Raw genomic sequence first — 17,305 nt, 5'->3', positions numbered from 1 at the left:
ACATTGCAGAGTAATTTGACTGGGGAGTGAATGCAGACTAAACATATTCCCACTTGTCAAAAACCCATTTAAACCCCTGGGTTAAACAGTTTTTCAGACGCGTGCGAATTGGTTATTTATTTGCCTAAAATCCCTAACTATGCCTTTAAGGGAGAGGCAACTGATATTATATATAAAAAAAGATCAAAGATAGTCTGTTGAGACTCAGCCCTAACCTCCTCCTCACTGCTCAACAGTCCTGTCATTATTCTTTCCCCACCAGGGTGGGCTTGGAATTTTTCCTGCAGAACAGCAAAAAATAACAACAACAGAGAGAAGATAATAACACACTTTGACACTCCAATTTTCTAACAAAGAAGTTGTAAAAGGGCTGGACTTTATTTTTCCAAATATATATCGTTGTGACCCACCCAGAGCCATTGAAACATTGACAATAGGGAGACAAATCAGACAGTCTCTCAATGACCTGGAAACAGAGACAAAACGGCACTGTGTTGATTCATTGCAGATCGCTTGATTTTCTCTTAAAAAGAACACAGATCTCCATGTGGTGCTTGATCTCCTCGGCTGACATCTTACAGTGGAGGTGTTGACGTCCAGGAGCAAGCACCAGTCGGTTTGCTTTGCTCTTGCCATTTCAAACAAGCAGTGGTTTAGTTTTGCTGCTGATTTGCTTTAAACAAACGGACCAGGTAGCTGACGCTGCATGTTCCTGCTCAAAGTGTGCAGAAAAGTCTGCAGAGTCATTTCTGCATGTCCTGTGAATTCCTTTTCTTTCCTTCTTCCGTTTGTTGTACAGATAATTTGTACCATCTTTCATCCCAAGGTCACAGGAGTGTTTCATATATTATCACAAGATCGTTTCAAGCTCAAACATAAAGATTGTTTAGAATCTGTGTGGAGTAATGTACCTTTCTTTTTCTCTCTTTCAGGTCACAGGTGCTCCACAGCTGCTGAGGCAGGAGCCCATCTGGAGCCCAGGAGGTTGTTGCTGGAGGAGATTCAGAAGGCAGGGAAGGGCAGAGAGGTGTAGATCTAGCCTGTGTCCCGGCTGTGGTGGGGAGGGTTCCTGGCACGGTGATTTGATGCACAAAGAGAAACAAAAATCACATTGCCAGGGATTTCCACTCCTTCACAGCTCAGCAGATGACCCTCTTGCAACACTATATTTCCACTGAGCGACGGTTTTGTGTAGTCTTCTTCGCTGTTATGTTTTTTCCAGTTGTCCTACATGGGATGTTGCTATGGAGTCAAAGGAACAAACATTGGGGAGGTTAGATGGATATTGCGATCGTCTTTCTGAGTGGACTTCAAGAAGTTGTGGAATCAGATCATCACACTTACATTTCTGAGGGCATTTCAGGCTGCAAGAAAATGTGCAGCTGTTAACATATAAATGTGTATATGAGAGCCGTGTAGATTTACATGACAGAGGCTTTTTTTTTTTCAGATCACATTTCAGATCACATTTCAGCAAAGTTGTAAACGGTTGGGTTCGTCCATTGGCAGCAACTGAAACATGATGAGGCCTATGAAATGAAAAGCAAATCTCAGCATCAGAGGAACTGCAGACTCTGAAAGCAGCAAAACGTTACCACGGAACAGACTCATAAAGGTCAGCGTGAGTCTCTGTTCCCTCTAAAGCCAGCCACCCACTTGCTAAAGGCACAGAGCTTAGCTAATTGGTGAGCATTGATCCCTGCTATGTGTTGTTCACAGTGGCTAAGTTCAGTGCCTGAGGTGAAATAGTTGATTTGACGAGGAGGGGATTTGTTTCAATGAATGGAAAGAACCATTGATGATCTTGGATGTGAAGGAATGAGGAGGCAGAAGGAGACATGCAGGATGAAGTGGTCAAAGAAGGCAGGAAGACAGTAACACTGATGGCTACATCCACACTGCTACATTTTCATTTGAAAATCCTGTTTTCAAATCAAATCTGCGATATTTCAGCTCTGTATCAGAACTAATCTGCAGCCAATCTAACATTACATACAGATGCATGTGCCAGTGTAAACAGGAAGCAGATCCTCTGCTTTACATTTGTTTGCATATGTTGCATTTCCTCCACAATTCAAGCACTACTCAGCTCGGCACGGCTCGACTCTACACCTGCCGTGAAACTGCCGTGACGTCGTTTTATACGAAACACACAAACTAGTGACAAGGAACGCAGTTGTTTTTGATGTAACTGAATCATTAGAATCGGTTCATTAAAAAGATTTGACTCTCATTACTCACGCTCATGACTCTTCCAGTGACGACCCTCTCTGCCAATCAGAGGTCAGCAGTCTGTTGACATCATATCTTAGTCTCAGCTCGCTTGGAACCTCACAGAGCAGGTACTAAATCCCTAATGGAAAAAATGAGAAGTCAAGCCGTGTTAAAAAAAATAAAAATACAATTAATATTAAACAACAATAGTCAGAGCTAGGATTTCAAAGAAAAGTGAGAGTCAGTGTTAATGGAGCTTTGTGTTCATAGCTGAACTTCATGGTGGATTCTTACCAGCCAGAACTCCAATGCAGGTAACTGTTAAACAGAAACGGAGCCAGCTCTGTTTTCAAAAATGCTGGCATATCAAAACCAGAATTTATTCATGTTTAAACCAAAACAGAGTAATGTGGATGTAGCCTGAGAATCAAGGTCCTACAGTATATTAAATTACAGTATGTGTGTTTCCATGCACCAAATGCAAATTGTGATTGCACAATATGATCCATACATGAGACCGAATGTCCTTTTTTTTCTTTTATTTATTGTTCGCCAGAAGCAACTTACCTTATCTTACTTTATGCATCTGGCAAGAATCATCATGCATTTCAAATATGTTTGAGCATAAGCATCTCACTAAGGTTTAATGTGAACTTAGGAATGTGGTGATAAATGTCAGGCTTGTCTGGGCAAGTCCACGTCATGTCCAACTGAGCCAGCTAATGGCCAATGTGCCAGTATTTTCATGCTGCGGCGTTTACATATATTCTGCAGGTGTGAGCTCTCAGAGACCTACATGAACATTTACTAACTAAGTAACTAACAAGCTAACTACCAAAACTACTAACAAAGTTTACTTATCTTTTCCCTATCAAGATAATGTGGACTCTCATCCTCATCCTAAAAACAGTTTAATGTACATTTAACTACAAAAATTACAACATGCAATTTATGCAGTTTATTTTACAGTATATGTCTCCACAGATTACAGAATTTGGAACACATTGTAATTTGAAGCTGATGTCAGTCATGTCACAATTTGACATTCTCTTTGAAAGTGTTGTGGGAAGCCAGATCCTGACCAGATCAATGATAGATGTTGGAATATAGAGTCATTTAACACATTTTAAAATATTTTTTTTTCCTAACCTATTTTTCTTCTGACAGCAGCTTGACATACTTTAGATGTCCCAGCTAATGAATGAATGACTGAATGAATAAATGAATACTGATGGACATTTTTTTTCTTGAATAACCTTTTTTCTACAGCAGTAAAAGTGAAGATAAGAAAAAAAACAAAGTTCTGTAGAAAATGTTTTCACTGTTACAACTTGTAACTCGTATTTGTAAATTAAAAATAGCTACCTGGTAGTTTTTAACCCTCTTTGTTTACCCCTAGCATCAAAGAGCTAATGCATGTATTATAAATGTGCAATGCTGCACAGAGCCAGGAAGCTAGAGCGCCTACATACTGTACACACCTCTCACTGTCTCCCTTTAAAAATGTTGAAATGCAACAGTTTATTTTTTGAATTTCAGATTTATAAACGAGGAGTGACCCCTTGACTCCTCCTGTTTTAGTTTGTAGGCTGCAACTTCATGCCGTCAAACGATGTCTGGGCTTTGCCCTCCCGTGCCTACTGAACTGGTATCAGTGTTTAACCTGAAAACTGGCTCAGTTCAGCAGGAACAGGAGTGGAGCCCTCATGCTTACCATCTCCCAGCCTTCACATTTCGGTCGGTTTATTCAACTGACCACACCCAAGGGATGTTAGCCTCGAGTCAGTGGCTTTGATGAAACTCAAACCACAAACCCTAAACTGTCAGAAGACAGCGCTGAACCTTGAAGTGTATGCAAAGCAAAGCAGCTTGAGTGCGATCGCTGTCCCTATCTTTGCTAAAAATATGAATGTTTCATAAGCAGATGTGCAGTATTGTGTGTAATAAATATGCACGGGCATCTCGAGCATCAGAATAATGTTACATAGTGATGCAGTGGGTCTTGTTGCTCAGCCTTCATGTTTATTTCAGCGTTCTTCCATCGGCAAGGCTGCATACGTGTCTCTTAAGGCCCATTTATACTTTTTCGTCTGTTTTATGTCCATCCTTCCCAAACGTTATCTCCGTCACTACCCTACACACCTCTGTGCGGTTTCTGCATTGGTATGACCGTGACGTTACTTCCTCTAGAGGGCAGTGCAAAGTTTCAGGCAGCAACAAACATGGCGTACATTGAAGAGGTTATTTTGTTGTGCTTGACCTGAAAAAGACCGAAAGCAGATTTTGCACCGGTGGGATGTAAGACCACTGAATGTAAGTCGTCCCATTAATGGGGAGATTGATGAGTGGCATTTTCAATATTTCCATACGTCTGCCATGAATTTTGACTACTTGATTCTCCAGATAACCACTTGAATTAAACATGCCGCGTCCCACAGCGCAGCAGTGAGTGAAGCCAAGTTTTCTGGCTGCAGGGATAAAGGCCTGTACATACTCGGCAAGAACAGAGAAATGTGTTCTCTCTCCCAGGACTGCGAGAAAAGAATGACGTCATTAGTTTCTTGCAGCCCTCGTTTGGGAGTTCTTGCAGCTTCTTCCTGACACATCATCTGAGCAGAACTTTTTTCTTGTGTGGTGTTCAACAACTATTGTGTGATTGGCCAGAAATTTGAAGTGGACTTCCTAGGAGTTCTGCATATGAGTTTCCCGTGAAGTATGAAGTGCCCTGGTCAGAACTAACTTTGTTCTTGCCACCTCGAGAAAAAGAGCAGAGTATGTAGAGGCCTTAAGCCTGCAAGCTCTGGCAGCCAGTTTTAAATGCCTGTATAGACTCTTCTTTGTTGTTTCCTGACTGATTGGGTGATTGAATCTATACTACCCCCAAGATTTCCGATGGTATTGCTCCGTTTCGTTCGTCATTGTAAGCTCTCTATCTTTTGCGTATAGTATAAACTCTCCCACACTCATCTCTCTCTCTCTCTCTCTCTCTCTCTCCCTCTCCTCCTGTCTTTCTGTGCTGTTGAAGGCCCGACTGACTGAGACTGGAGTTTGTGAGGTAATCCCAGTAAAATGTGCGTGCGTAATTGATGTCACCCAGCAGTCTCCATTATCTGTGATTGGGAATGTGTGCAATGCTGCCTCCTCCCAATTTTCCGGATAATTTGCAGCCACCAAAGAAAAACGTGCTTCATCTTAAAGGCATTCATACCCACGAGAGAATCGTAAATGTGATGAATCTGGTGGTGTTATTATTCAACATAACAACGTGAAATTGTATTTCTGTCCCGAGGAGATTACCTACGGACAGAGTGATTAGAGCGTTGATTTTTCATTGCGTCAGTGATATTGTCTTCAGTGCATTGTTCAGCCAGGTTGTTAGGAAGCGTTGAATGGACGTCATTACTCTCAATGATACTGCATTTCTAACTACATTTTCACCATTTGGAAAATGATTTATTTTGACACTACAGGGGCAACCGGTGTTTCATTGAATAACTACTCCAGCCACTATTGAATGAAATAGAGTTTCAAATGAGCCTAAGAAGGAATTCAGGCATTTGTATTGATTTATTATGTTGGGAAAACATGATTTGACCCATTATGTTGTAGCAGGAAAGACACAACATGAAAACATGCATTACAGGTAATGAAAATACAGGAACTTCCCTGTGTTCCTTAAAATGAGACCTGCACCTTTATGACAATGACTAAATGAGCAAATAAAATGTATTTAAAATGTGCTGAATAAATGTTAGAAATGTAGTTTCTGAAAATAAAATGTACAGACACACAGCAAACTGTTTAATGTGCTTAATATATACGTTGTTATTTTCAAGTGTGGAACTGTCTTTTAGATGACTTAACTCTAAAAGGTCAAAATGTCCACTCTGTAAGGGATTTAACGACAATACACAGATTTTAGTTGTCATGAAAACACACTCACACATCCACAAAGCCTCTTGTTCTCCATTTTAGACTCCATAGCAATGTCAATGTATCAAAGACTGGCCATATTTCATGATGTGGCTACTTAATTGAGCTTGATCTGTTTTTGTTGTCCCCTCTGCCATTCAATCAGCAACCGTGTGGTTCTGGCCCATAGCTCTGATCTTGCCTGCGTAATTTGGTGTTCGAGTCGTGCAGGAACATCTGTTCCACAAAGCTTCAGCTCCTTCCGTTCCTCAAACCTCATGGAAAAATACCGAGGCCAGTGGTGAAGCCGCTGCTGCAGCAGCACAAGCTGTCCAAGCCTACGAGTCATGACCGAGAGTCCAAACCCACTCAAAAACAATCGTAGCAGAAACAGAAAAAGAGTGAGAGCTCTTTGAAATGCAGGGTTCAAATGTGTGAAGTCACATTACAATGCATAAGGACACACTTTATTGTTTTCATATGTACAGTGGGAGGTCTAAAACACAAGAGACAACGTGTTTCATTCTCTCAGTCCACTCACACGGAACAGATTTATGGTGATAAATATTCTTAAATGAGTGACTATAGTACTAACCTTTGAACATATCCTCTTATGAAAAAGACAACGAATAAATATTGAGCAGCATTTAGTTTATAACCGGATAACATCCAGACTGGTTTCTCTGGAGTGAACAAGAGTTCATGTCTGAATTTTATGTTCTCAGCTTAAAGGAATATATTTTTGAAGTAAGGCTGTATGAGCTATTGCATGAGACATTAATACAATAATATACAACACCAACCTTGCCGAGCATGCTGCTGTTTCCATAGATTCTCGCTGCCCACAGAGTCAGACGTCAAAACACATTTTAATTACTTAAGAAAAGGGTAACCAAATACAAATTTGGTTTACGATATCTTGTCAGTGTTTGCGACAAGTTTGGTTTTACAAACTTAATTTTACAGCCAGAAAAGGCTGTCTAAGGCTGAGAAAAAAGGTTGCAAATATATACTCAGTGCTTTAAGTGGCCACGTACGCACCGGTACAGAGTATCGGCACTTACCGGGACTTCTCATGAGCTCATAGTACCCTGTCCTGTTCTAATTATACTGTTTTACTGTTTTGTTATTGTAGAAACAAACACATGAGTCATTTAATTGATTTACTTAGTATAGCTTCATCTTTTATCCATGTCTGTCTTTGATGTGTGTGTCCACAGGGAAAGGTAGGTGCCAGTTAGTTCCCTTGGGCATCAGCCTGTATGCTACTTGAGGACTGCCCCCCTGAAGAAGTCCCTTGGGCCACATGCAAGTGAACAAACATCATTTGTCTGGAAAGTTAAAAGTTCAACAAAACAATTTTCTTTTTAAAAATTAGCATCATGTTCTAGTATTTGAATATATCACTTAATGATCTACTGGTACTGACCGCCCACCGCCTAATTTACCTGGCGACAGTTGAATAAGGGGAGTACCGCACTTATTTTTTTTCCACTTAAAGCACTGCATATACTTAAGGTACTTTAGGCTTAAGTGGGCATTTGTTTTATTATAGTATAAAAAATATCAAATAAAATGTAAAATATAAAATATAAAATAACACACACAGTGTTGATAATGTGTCAATACTTCATACAACCACACATCAAAAATCAATAGTAATACTACAGTGCATTGTATTGTAACGTTTTTATTTATGTGTTTTTATCCCTTACAGGCTGCTTGTGAACATTTCACAATGGAGGGAGAAAAAGTCTGTGGTTTGCGGTGTCCACAGCCTGTAGGCTGCACTACTTAAAAAGATTGTTGTGATTTGGTTCAGACGTTCATTTGTCCCACAAAATGAACTCTGTGATCCTTTGATGTTTCACCCTAACATCAAGTCAGAATTATTATATATATAGATTTGGTCTATGAATAAATAGTATTTGGTACTTTGACATTTCCATGAATGACATCCTAGACTAAGATGGGGAACATATTACACAACTCAGTGATGGCAATGAAAAAGCTTATTATTCTGTTAGTTGACCTAAACCTAAATGTCTTAAAACGTCTTTATTCTAAATGTGCAATGTTTTTAAAATGACCAAGGCATTGTGAGTGACACAGGCAATGACAACACACCTGAAGTATTCAAAGAGCACCTGTGGAAAAAAGCTTTGTACAACTGAAATGGTACTAAAATGAATTTGTTGAAGTCAAACTAATTCACCCAGTTAATGCCATTGGGGTGAAGTTACTACTGCATGTATATATTCAGTCAGACCAGAGTCAGATTCAAACTGGCCTGGGTTCTCTGTGAATGAGCCACACTTCCTAGCCCCTGGGCATAAACCCAGAAATAATAGAAGAAGTCATTACACGGGGAAAAAAAAAGACAACAGCGAAAAAAACATAAAATCCAGACAGGAACATTTGTTGGACTGATGAAGAGACCAATTGTGTGCTCTTTCAGCCTAAGGAATTGAATATTTTAAAGTTCACACATGGCAGGCAGACTCAGAATGGTGCTTGGCATGCTAACAAGGAAAATGGCTAATACTAACAAGTTGACAGAGATCATATCAATGTCCCTGATATACTGCAATTTACATATAAAGTACATGCTTTATATGTAAATGCCCCACACACACACACACTTTCCCTTTCACAGTTGAATAAAAGATGCAGTTTCACTGTTGTACAATAATATTTCTATGTATGTAACTTTCTATCGACCAAATATGAGTTTCAAAATTGATATAATATTTTTGTTAGATTTTTTTGTAACCTTCTTTTTTTCCGCCTGAGCATTCATTATTTACCTTTACATCTCGCCGTGTCTCCGCGGCTACAATACTCATGAATTGCAACAAATTAAAAGCACCACTTTGCTGTTGGATAGTAATGACTGACAACAGCAGGAGGAGGATTTTATTTTCCCTCATACAAATCGTGCAATCTTCATCAGTACTCTTTCTGTCATGGGTTTGCTCTGACTAGATTATCAAAAATAATTAATAATTAATATGGAACACTGTCTTTTTAACAAATCTTTATTTTACAGAACGGTTGTCAGAGGCGGGCACATTTCATTCAATGAATTGATTCCCCACTAGATCCCCCACTAGTCCGACTTGGAGTATAGACTATGAACTTATTGTAGCGTTTTGGTAGGATAGGTGGGTAATATGTTGTTAGCATTCAGAACAGATCACCTCAGCACCTGAGGAGTGATTACTCCCTCACGGTTCCCCCCTGTAAAGCCCCACTTGAAGAAAACCTTACTTTGGAAACTTTGATGAACTAAAGCCAAATCATCACCCTTGGAAAATCTTTCACAACACAATTAGTTAAGTGGTCACGGTGCTCAGCCAAAGCATAGCAAGAGTGAAAGAGGGGCTTAAAGAAAGGAGAGAAAACACGCTCACAAACAGCGCATTACCAAGGTCAAGAGATAATTCAACACAGACAGCCAGCATCCATCCCTCAAGAGGAAACTTGTGTTGTCTTTGAAAATCATGTGCTCCTCTCACAATGAAAGTGGAGTTAAAAGACTCAGATCTGCATGGAGATATATTTTTTTAATTTTGTTGGAAAATCCAATGTTTAATGGGCAATATGAGAATTTATGTTAAAATGTTTTATATCTCATAAATTCTGTTCTTTTTATCTGCTGTCCCATTCTGTAGATCTGAGAGAGAGAGAGGAAACATCTGGGCACAGAGGTTTTAGAAGCCCTGCCTCCTCCGTGTCTAACCAAACTGGCATTGTAACTGTCTCCAGAATGGCCTCTTCTGTGTTCCCTTGAGCCATTGTTTTGTTAAGACACAATGAGGAAGAATGAGAATGACGTGGCAATGCTTCCCCCTTTACAGAGGAGAAAAAAAGAAAGAAGAAAGAACAGACTTCATCTTGCCCTGTTAACTCACCCTGGCTTTTTACATTCCGGCTATTCTCTCCCCACTGTCTTCAGTTTCAAGACTTTTTTTGTATGAGGTTTGACAGACACGATGGGTACAATACAAACATATTTACAGCCGATCCCTGCATTTGCAGCTGGTTCTTGAAGACAAATAGTTAAACGGGGAGTTAATAGCGTAGCTCGGTTGAAGCAATTATAGGCTTTGCATATAAAGAGAAGGGGCTTAAAACAAAGTCTATGGGGAATTTTACATAACAGAAGAATCCAGCAGACAGCAGGGCAGTTATGTATTTTATCTGCATATAGAAAATTGCATTGAGCCCTTTAATAACAGCACCAAATATCAGCATGAAGTGAGAATAATAATGGACAATGGCAGCAACCCCAAAGTCATGTTTGTCAGAAAAAAGCCCTTCAAGACTGACATAAGTTTGTCTCCTACAGATATATGTTTTGTGTAGCACTAACAATATCATCAATCCTCTCAGAGACCTCGTTTAGAAGTGAGTCTGTAACATTTGTAAGTAAGATCATGTTTTTGTTGCAATTTATGATCATTTCCTGTTTTCTTTTGGATTACTTCACTTCCTGCCACCTTGATTACATGATCATTTGTTTCAGCTGTGTTCAGATTACTTTCCTCACTATTAAGCCACTGCTCACCGTTCAGTCTCTGCCAGCTGGTCGTGTCGCTTGTCATTACGTTTACCAGCATTCACACGCTGATTCTCTCCTAGCATATGACCTATTTGTTTGATATTTTGGACCTTATCAACAGCTTTTGATATTTTAATACCTTTGCTAAATCTTTGACTCTCTAAGTATGTACTGACCCTTTTTTGGACTTATTCAACTGATCTTGCTGCTTCATCCCACACTGTTTGGTTTCCTGCTCTTGAGATTTCAATCAGTGTTTACAGTCCCTGACTATTACCCAAAAAAGCTTTCTTCCATCTGAACTGTTGCTAAAAACCTTAATACGTGCTTTCACTGAATTCCACCGGGACTATTGCAATTCCATCCAGTTTGGTACGTTCTCATCCTCACATGATTTGAGCAGACTTCAATTTCAAGTTCAGCTGGAAGACTTCTCTCCCTCAGTCAGTGTGTTTACATGCATGTTTTTAGTCAGACTAAGACAATAATTTGGCTTTCTTAATGTCAAGTCTCAGTCAGACTAACATGAATAGATCCTGCGATCTATAGTTTGATTACTCCTGCATGTATATGCTTAGTCGGACTTGGCGTTCTGCACGTTCACCAAAATGTCCTCCTCTGACTTGACCCAGAATTAGAAGGAGATGACGTATAAACTGCAGTTCTCTTGTCGGAAAAGAACAAACAACACGATGATGTCGGTGAGAGTGCAAGCTACGGAGAAGACCCACTTTTGGACGGATGTACAGCAGGTACAAACTTACACAACACTCTAACCATCCATCTCACCATTGACTGTTTGTTTTTCTGTGACATAAAGGTCAACAGGAAACTGATTCAATGCACACTGGCTTAAAGAGAGATACAGCGCCACCTACGGAGGCTGAGTCAGGCGTATACACTCAATAAATCGATTCTCATACTCGATTTTCTCATTCCCTTGATCACATAACCCCTACCCTTTAACAACGTCACTGGCTCTCTGTTAAATACAAAGTCCTTCTCCTGGTCCTAGACTCTGGAAAGTCCTGCCATTAAGCCTGCAACAATGCACCAACAGCTTTCAATCACATTTTTAATGATACACCATAACTTGCAAAACTATTGTGGTTGCACTTTTATTGTTAAATAAGATCATTTTCCAGCCAGGTGCAGTTAAGAGAAAACGACATTTGCAGAAGAAAGGGGCCTTGTATGCAAATGCTGGATGTGCAGTGAGTTTGCATTTCCTGTTCTTTTGTTCCCACGTGTTGGCAAGAGCAAGGAAAATGACAAATGCAAAGCTTGATTCGTTACAACTGTAACCACATTTGTTCAGCCATTATTGATGTCTGATTGTGGAACAGGACACTGAGATCCAACTAAATGCAATATTCTCTTGGTGAGTTTATCCCAGGGAATACACTGGCTGTTTTAAACAAAGAGAGAGCGTCTGGATGCTGCCAGTTCATGAAACCATCCACTGTGTGCATGAGAAAATTGAGAAATAATAACAATTGATAACATGTAGCTGTACCTAAGTACCACCTATGTGGGTTTTATGAGCTCTGTGGAGAAGATATATGTACATCACTCATCAATTTCAGGGCTCTGCTTTCTATACATTCTGCTGCAGACTAAAACAATGCAGGTCATGCAAATGTTTACTGTCTAGCAATCTTTTTCTCCTCTTGAGCTACAGCTACAGGAACCCAAACAATGTGTCAGTGTCTGTGATAGTTTCCAATGTGAGCTGCATGTATTTGTGACAACATGTCAGCTCGCAGTGATAATAATCCTACAGTGTCAGTACATTCCTGTAGTTTTTCTGTAACCCAGCCCCTTGTTGTTTCTTTGAGACATTTATGAGCTGTGTGTCTCTCCCAGTCTAGTCTGACTGTGGCTACATGGCTGCCATTGGGCCTCTGTCAGGCAGCGCTCTCCTGCCCTTCCGCTCTCAGCTTGTTAAGGTTTTCTAAATCCCCTCTGCTACAGGAAACAGCGAGAGCAGCCCCCCGAGCTAGTGTTCTATATCCAGATTGTATCGAGATATGATTTTAACTGGATTACATTTGCACCTGGTATTAATGTGTCTCCACTGCCCACATTGAGATGTGGTTGCTCTGCCCAGGACATGTCACATCCGTCTCTCATTTCCAATGTTCGAAAAAGAAAGAGAACTGAACTGAAAGGGAAGAATAGAAGAAAAGTGATGTCTACTGACAATGGGTTGCTTTCTGGCTGATGACACTTAAAATCATGAAGGCTAAAGTGTTACAGATAAAATGATTTTTTAAGTTTGTTAACGTTTTGTTTTTGTGATCATTATTTTGATCCACATGGTTGATGTATGTGAATTCACGACATGTTTGCATTGACACTTGTCATGAAATGCTCTAGTTTATCCCATCAAATGACAGTCAGTCCTTTAAGTGTCCTCAGAATCTGATAAATCTGTATTTGTTTACAATTGCATTGCCAAAAATCACACGGTGTAAATTAAGCTAGATCAGACTCCTGCCACTCTGACACTTACTTTCTCATTAGAAGGGTTATTCAAACTATAATCATATCTCAAAGTGTCCATTTTCTTCTGTGGACAGAAGTGAAGTCATATCTCTGGAGACAAACTGCGGCTACTGTGATGCTGACTGCAAGTCTTTTCCAAAACAGGATCAAATTCTTTGTTTCTGACTGTGGCATAAATAAATATCAAGCAGATAAAAAAAAGGTTATCTCATGCTCCAGATTAAAAAATGGAAAAGGAGACGTTAAACTCACACACAATGCAGGTTTTAACCTTTCAAATAATCAGACTTCTTTAAGAGCTGACAAAGTAACAGTGGGGACTTTGATGTCTTAGGAACACTTGAGGGGATTCTTTTAAATCTCACACAAATGTTCACAAGAATGACCCTGGATTGATCAGTAGCCTTGAAATATTGCATTAAAATGGTTGCGTTTGAGAGAAGTTGAAATGTTGGCAAATTGATAAAAGGCAGATACAAACAAATGAAAATTGATGTTGAAACCTGTGTCACTGAAACGTCCTTCCCATTTCTACATTTAGTTGAACTGAAAAAAATAGTGTAAAAGGTGGAGGTGTAGGTGAGAGCAGGAATGTTTGGACTGATGAAGAAGCCATCACTCCAACCACCTCCACAAATATTACTACAATAACAAATTGAAGTAGCAATGAAATGTGACTCTATATCAACAGCTACTGGCCCTCTATATTTATTTATGTCATCAACTTACTTCTTGTTATTCTTCTGTGGTGATACCCACTTTTAATCTCGGTGAACTAACCCCCAGTATTCACTTTACAGCAGTTGATGGAAACACAGATAAACACAAATGTGCATTTTCTTTTACCAAATCCAGTTAATGTTTGTGCTACATCTCAATGTAAACCTACAGTGACCTCACATAACATATATTTGGACATTACTCAAGAATTAAGTACTGCATGCCTAGAATTAACACACACTATATCAAATAGGGTAAAGTTATCAAGTGATGGCAGATCATTTGAAAAAAATATTCTACAAATACAGAGTTCTGGCCATGATTCAACTTCAGGAGATTGTGACCATATGTCCTTTGTCCTAATAGTAAGCATGTGTTTGGACAGTAGCAGAGTAGGCTACAGGAGTGGTTCAACAGTAATTTCTTTGGGCTTTTAGGCAAACAAGGAAAAGAGACATTTTGTGACAGGCCTGAAAACATAAAGGCCTGAAATAGCAAGCAACCTACCAACCTACAGATACAAAAAATATTAGTCTTTTTCACCATAATTGAGCTAATAGACTGCTATTAGGCTATAAGTGATTGGAATGATGGCCAAAAATAAGACTTTCAATAAAATAATAATAATAATTGCAATAATTATATTTATGTAGCAAGCTAAGGACCAAAACTCACTTTTCTGTCAAGATTTTAGCATTTTCATTCTCCAGCGTTTTCATGTCAGAGAACTTAGTTTAGCACATCGACGTAATAACACTCTCCCACGTGTAGCTACTCTGTTCCTCACCCGCTGCCTCCCCCCCTATCCTCAGACAGTACATCATTAACTGTCTGCTGAACACCTGGAGGCAAAGCCAGTGAGGTAATTATTGAGGGCATAGCCACGTCTGCACGCAACCGTCATTAACCCATCGTACCCCATTTAGAGCGCAGAAAAGATCTTGTTGTTGTAAGGGGAGCACGGGAAAGAGATATGTGGATTGCTGATCAGCCACTGACATGTCAAATATGATACAACAACTGTCCCAGAGCCAAGAGCTAATAAAGGCTGGAATTCACTGTTGCTTTTTCATCAGGCACCAGACCTGGAGATGTGCCAGGACTGAGGATGAGGGAGGCTTATCCCCTGCTCTTAACTGTAGAGATGCAGGAATTCAGAAGGAGGGGAACTCTTTCTGTCTCTCTTTCAAGTCAATTTCAATTTCACCAGGCTTTATCAACATGGGAAACACACGTTTTCATTGCCAAAGCTATTGTAAATATAAAACAAAATTGTAAAAACTAATTAACAAATATTCAGATTCATTAGATACAGTCTCACTTAGGGTAAGATGCTGATTTAGAAGACATGTTTTAGCTCCTCTAACTACTACAACACTCATCAGCCTGTTAACTTAAGTAACCTTGAATGGCCATGCACCCGTGGAACGCAAAAACAAATATTTAAATCACATTCTGACAATGATTGATTTGTTAAAACCAATTATGTGTGAAATGAACGATTCTAACAAATTACAGGTGACAAATTTGATGAGAGTCTGTGTGTGTGTCTGTGTGTGTGTGTGTGTGTGTGTGTGGGAATGAGTCATGTTTACAACCACATGCTAAAAATAAACGCTATTAAGCGAGGTGGAAAGATGATGACGGTGTCCTTAAAACTTCCCCTTAACCACCTTTTCAGGAAGATCATTTTTTAAATCCCTATATTGTGGGCCAAAAATATTGAAGCACATCTTCTCTTTAACTTCCAGGAAGATTTTTTTTTTAAAGCTCAAACATGATACTGGGATTTATTTCACAAGTTAGCGAAAAGTATTGTCACCTTTAATTTTGTCACACAAGTGTAATTTGTTCATTTGGAATAATGAACATATTACACAAGTGTGTGAGGAAAATTAGCACAGGCAGATGAGCAAAGACTTAAGACAGTCGGCCAGTTATTCAGAACTGTACAACAAGCCAATTTAATTCTAAAAACAATGAACTTTTATCATTGAAGACTCTTGTCATGTTCCACTACCTTGACGGCCTCCACATAGGAATTCCTGATAAATATGAGCTGCACAGGCTCGTCACTGAAGACAGGAAGAAGGAAATGAAGCATTGAGGTGAGAAACAGAGAAACCTGCTTTCATACTTTAACATGAAACAGCCGCCCACACATGCTCTGCTATTAAAGTAGTGAACACACACACACACACACACACACAAGGAAAAGATTTTGAGATGAGTCTGCCTCAGATATCCTTACTTCTAATAAAACTCATAAGGACAGCAGTGTGTATGTGTGTGTGTGCATGCGTGTGTGTGTACTTGTACGTACATTTTTGTGAGGACCAAAAAACTTTTGGCTAGTCCTCACATTCTGTCGCACCTTAAAAGGTTTGTTCATGGGTTGAGATTTTGGTTTTATGGTTAGGGTCAAAGTAAAGTTTAGGCCAATGATAAGGGATAATGAATGGAATCAATGCAAGTCCTTAAAAGCATAGTTGGCTGTGTGACTGTGTGTTTAAGTTCTTGTATGTGTATCTTTGTGAGGACCGACATATGAACTATAGGGAGTGAGGACATTTCAGGGAAAGTGGGGACATTTTGTTCGTTTCTCACAACATTAAAGGGCTCTTTGGGCCTGAAGACCTGGTTTTAGGGTTATAATTAGATTAAGGGTTTTGTGTGTGTGTGTGATGTCACTCACTTCTAAGCACCAATCAGCTGTTAGCAACATTTGAATCTAAACATGGTGACCAATAGTGGTTTATTTGTCCTGGGGTGAAGCCCACCATACCACCCTGCTATGAGCCGAGCTGAGCTGTATATTGTTTATTAAAATCCTAATAAATAAAGAGAAATTAATATTTATTTTTATAGAGCTTTTTCAAGTTCTTTAAATTTGTCGCTTCTTTGAGGTACATCGTGAGAACTGGGCGACTACTCCAGAGTGAGTATAGATACTTAAGAGGAAAAGGCATTTGCTGAAAGTGAGAACTTTCAGAACGTCCTCATGGCACATAGTGATGAGTCGTCATTGCACCTTATGTGTTTCAGTGACAGTTTCATGAAATATGTAGTGAAACTGCCAGAGATGCACACTTTGCATTACTCTCCATTCAGTCCAAGACAAAACAAACTGTAAAATGTAAGTCTTTGAGTAGAGAGGCAGGAGGGTGTGGAACATCAGGCCAGGCCGCAGTTGAAGTACACTGTACAGTCGAGTGGAGAGCTGTGTAAAAAATAATTTTTGAGGTGATTTAACATAGATGTCAGACTATCACAAAACTGTGGTAAAAGATATTTTCTCTCATGTATTAAACTGAGGAATAAACAAATGCAAATACATTTTCTCAGCAAAATTTGAAATAAATAATTTTAATTTGGGGGAATATGTAC

Source organism: Solea senegalensis, linkage group LG14 (genome assembly GCF_019176455.1).
Source record: "Solea senegalensis isolate Sse05_10M linkage group LG14, IFAPA_SoseM_1, whole genome shotgun sequence".
NCBI classification, from domain to species: Eukaryota; Metazoa; Chordata; class Actinopteri; order Pleuronectiformes; family Soleidae; genus Solea; species Solea senegalensis.
Note: the sequence above shows the minus strand (reverse complement) of the source record.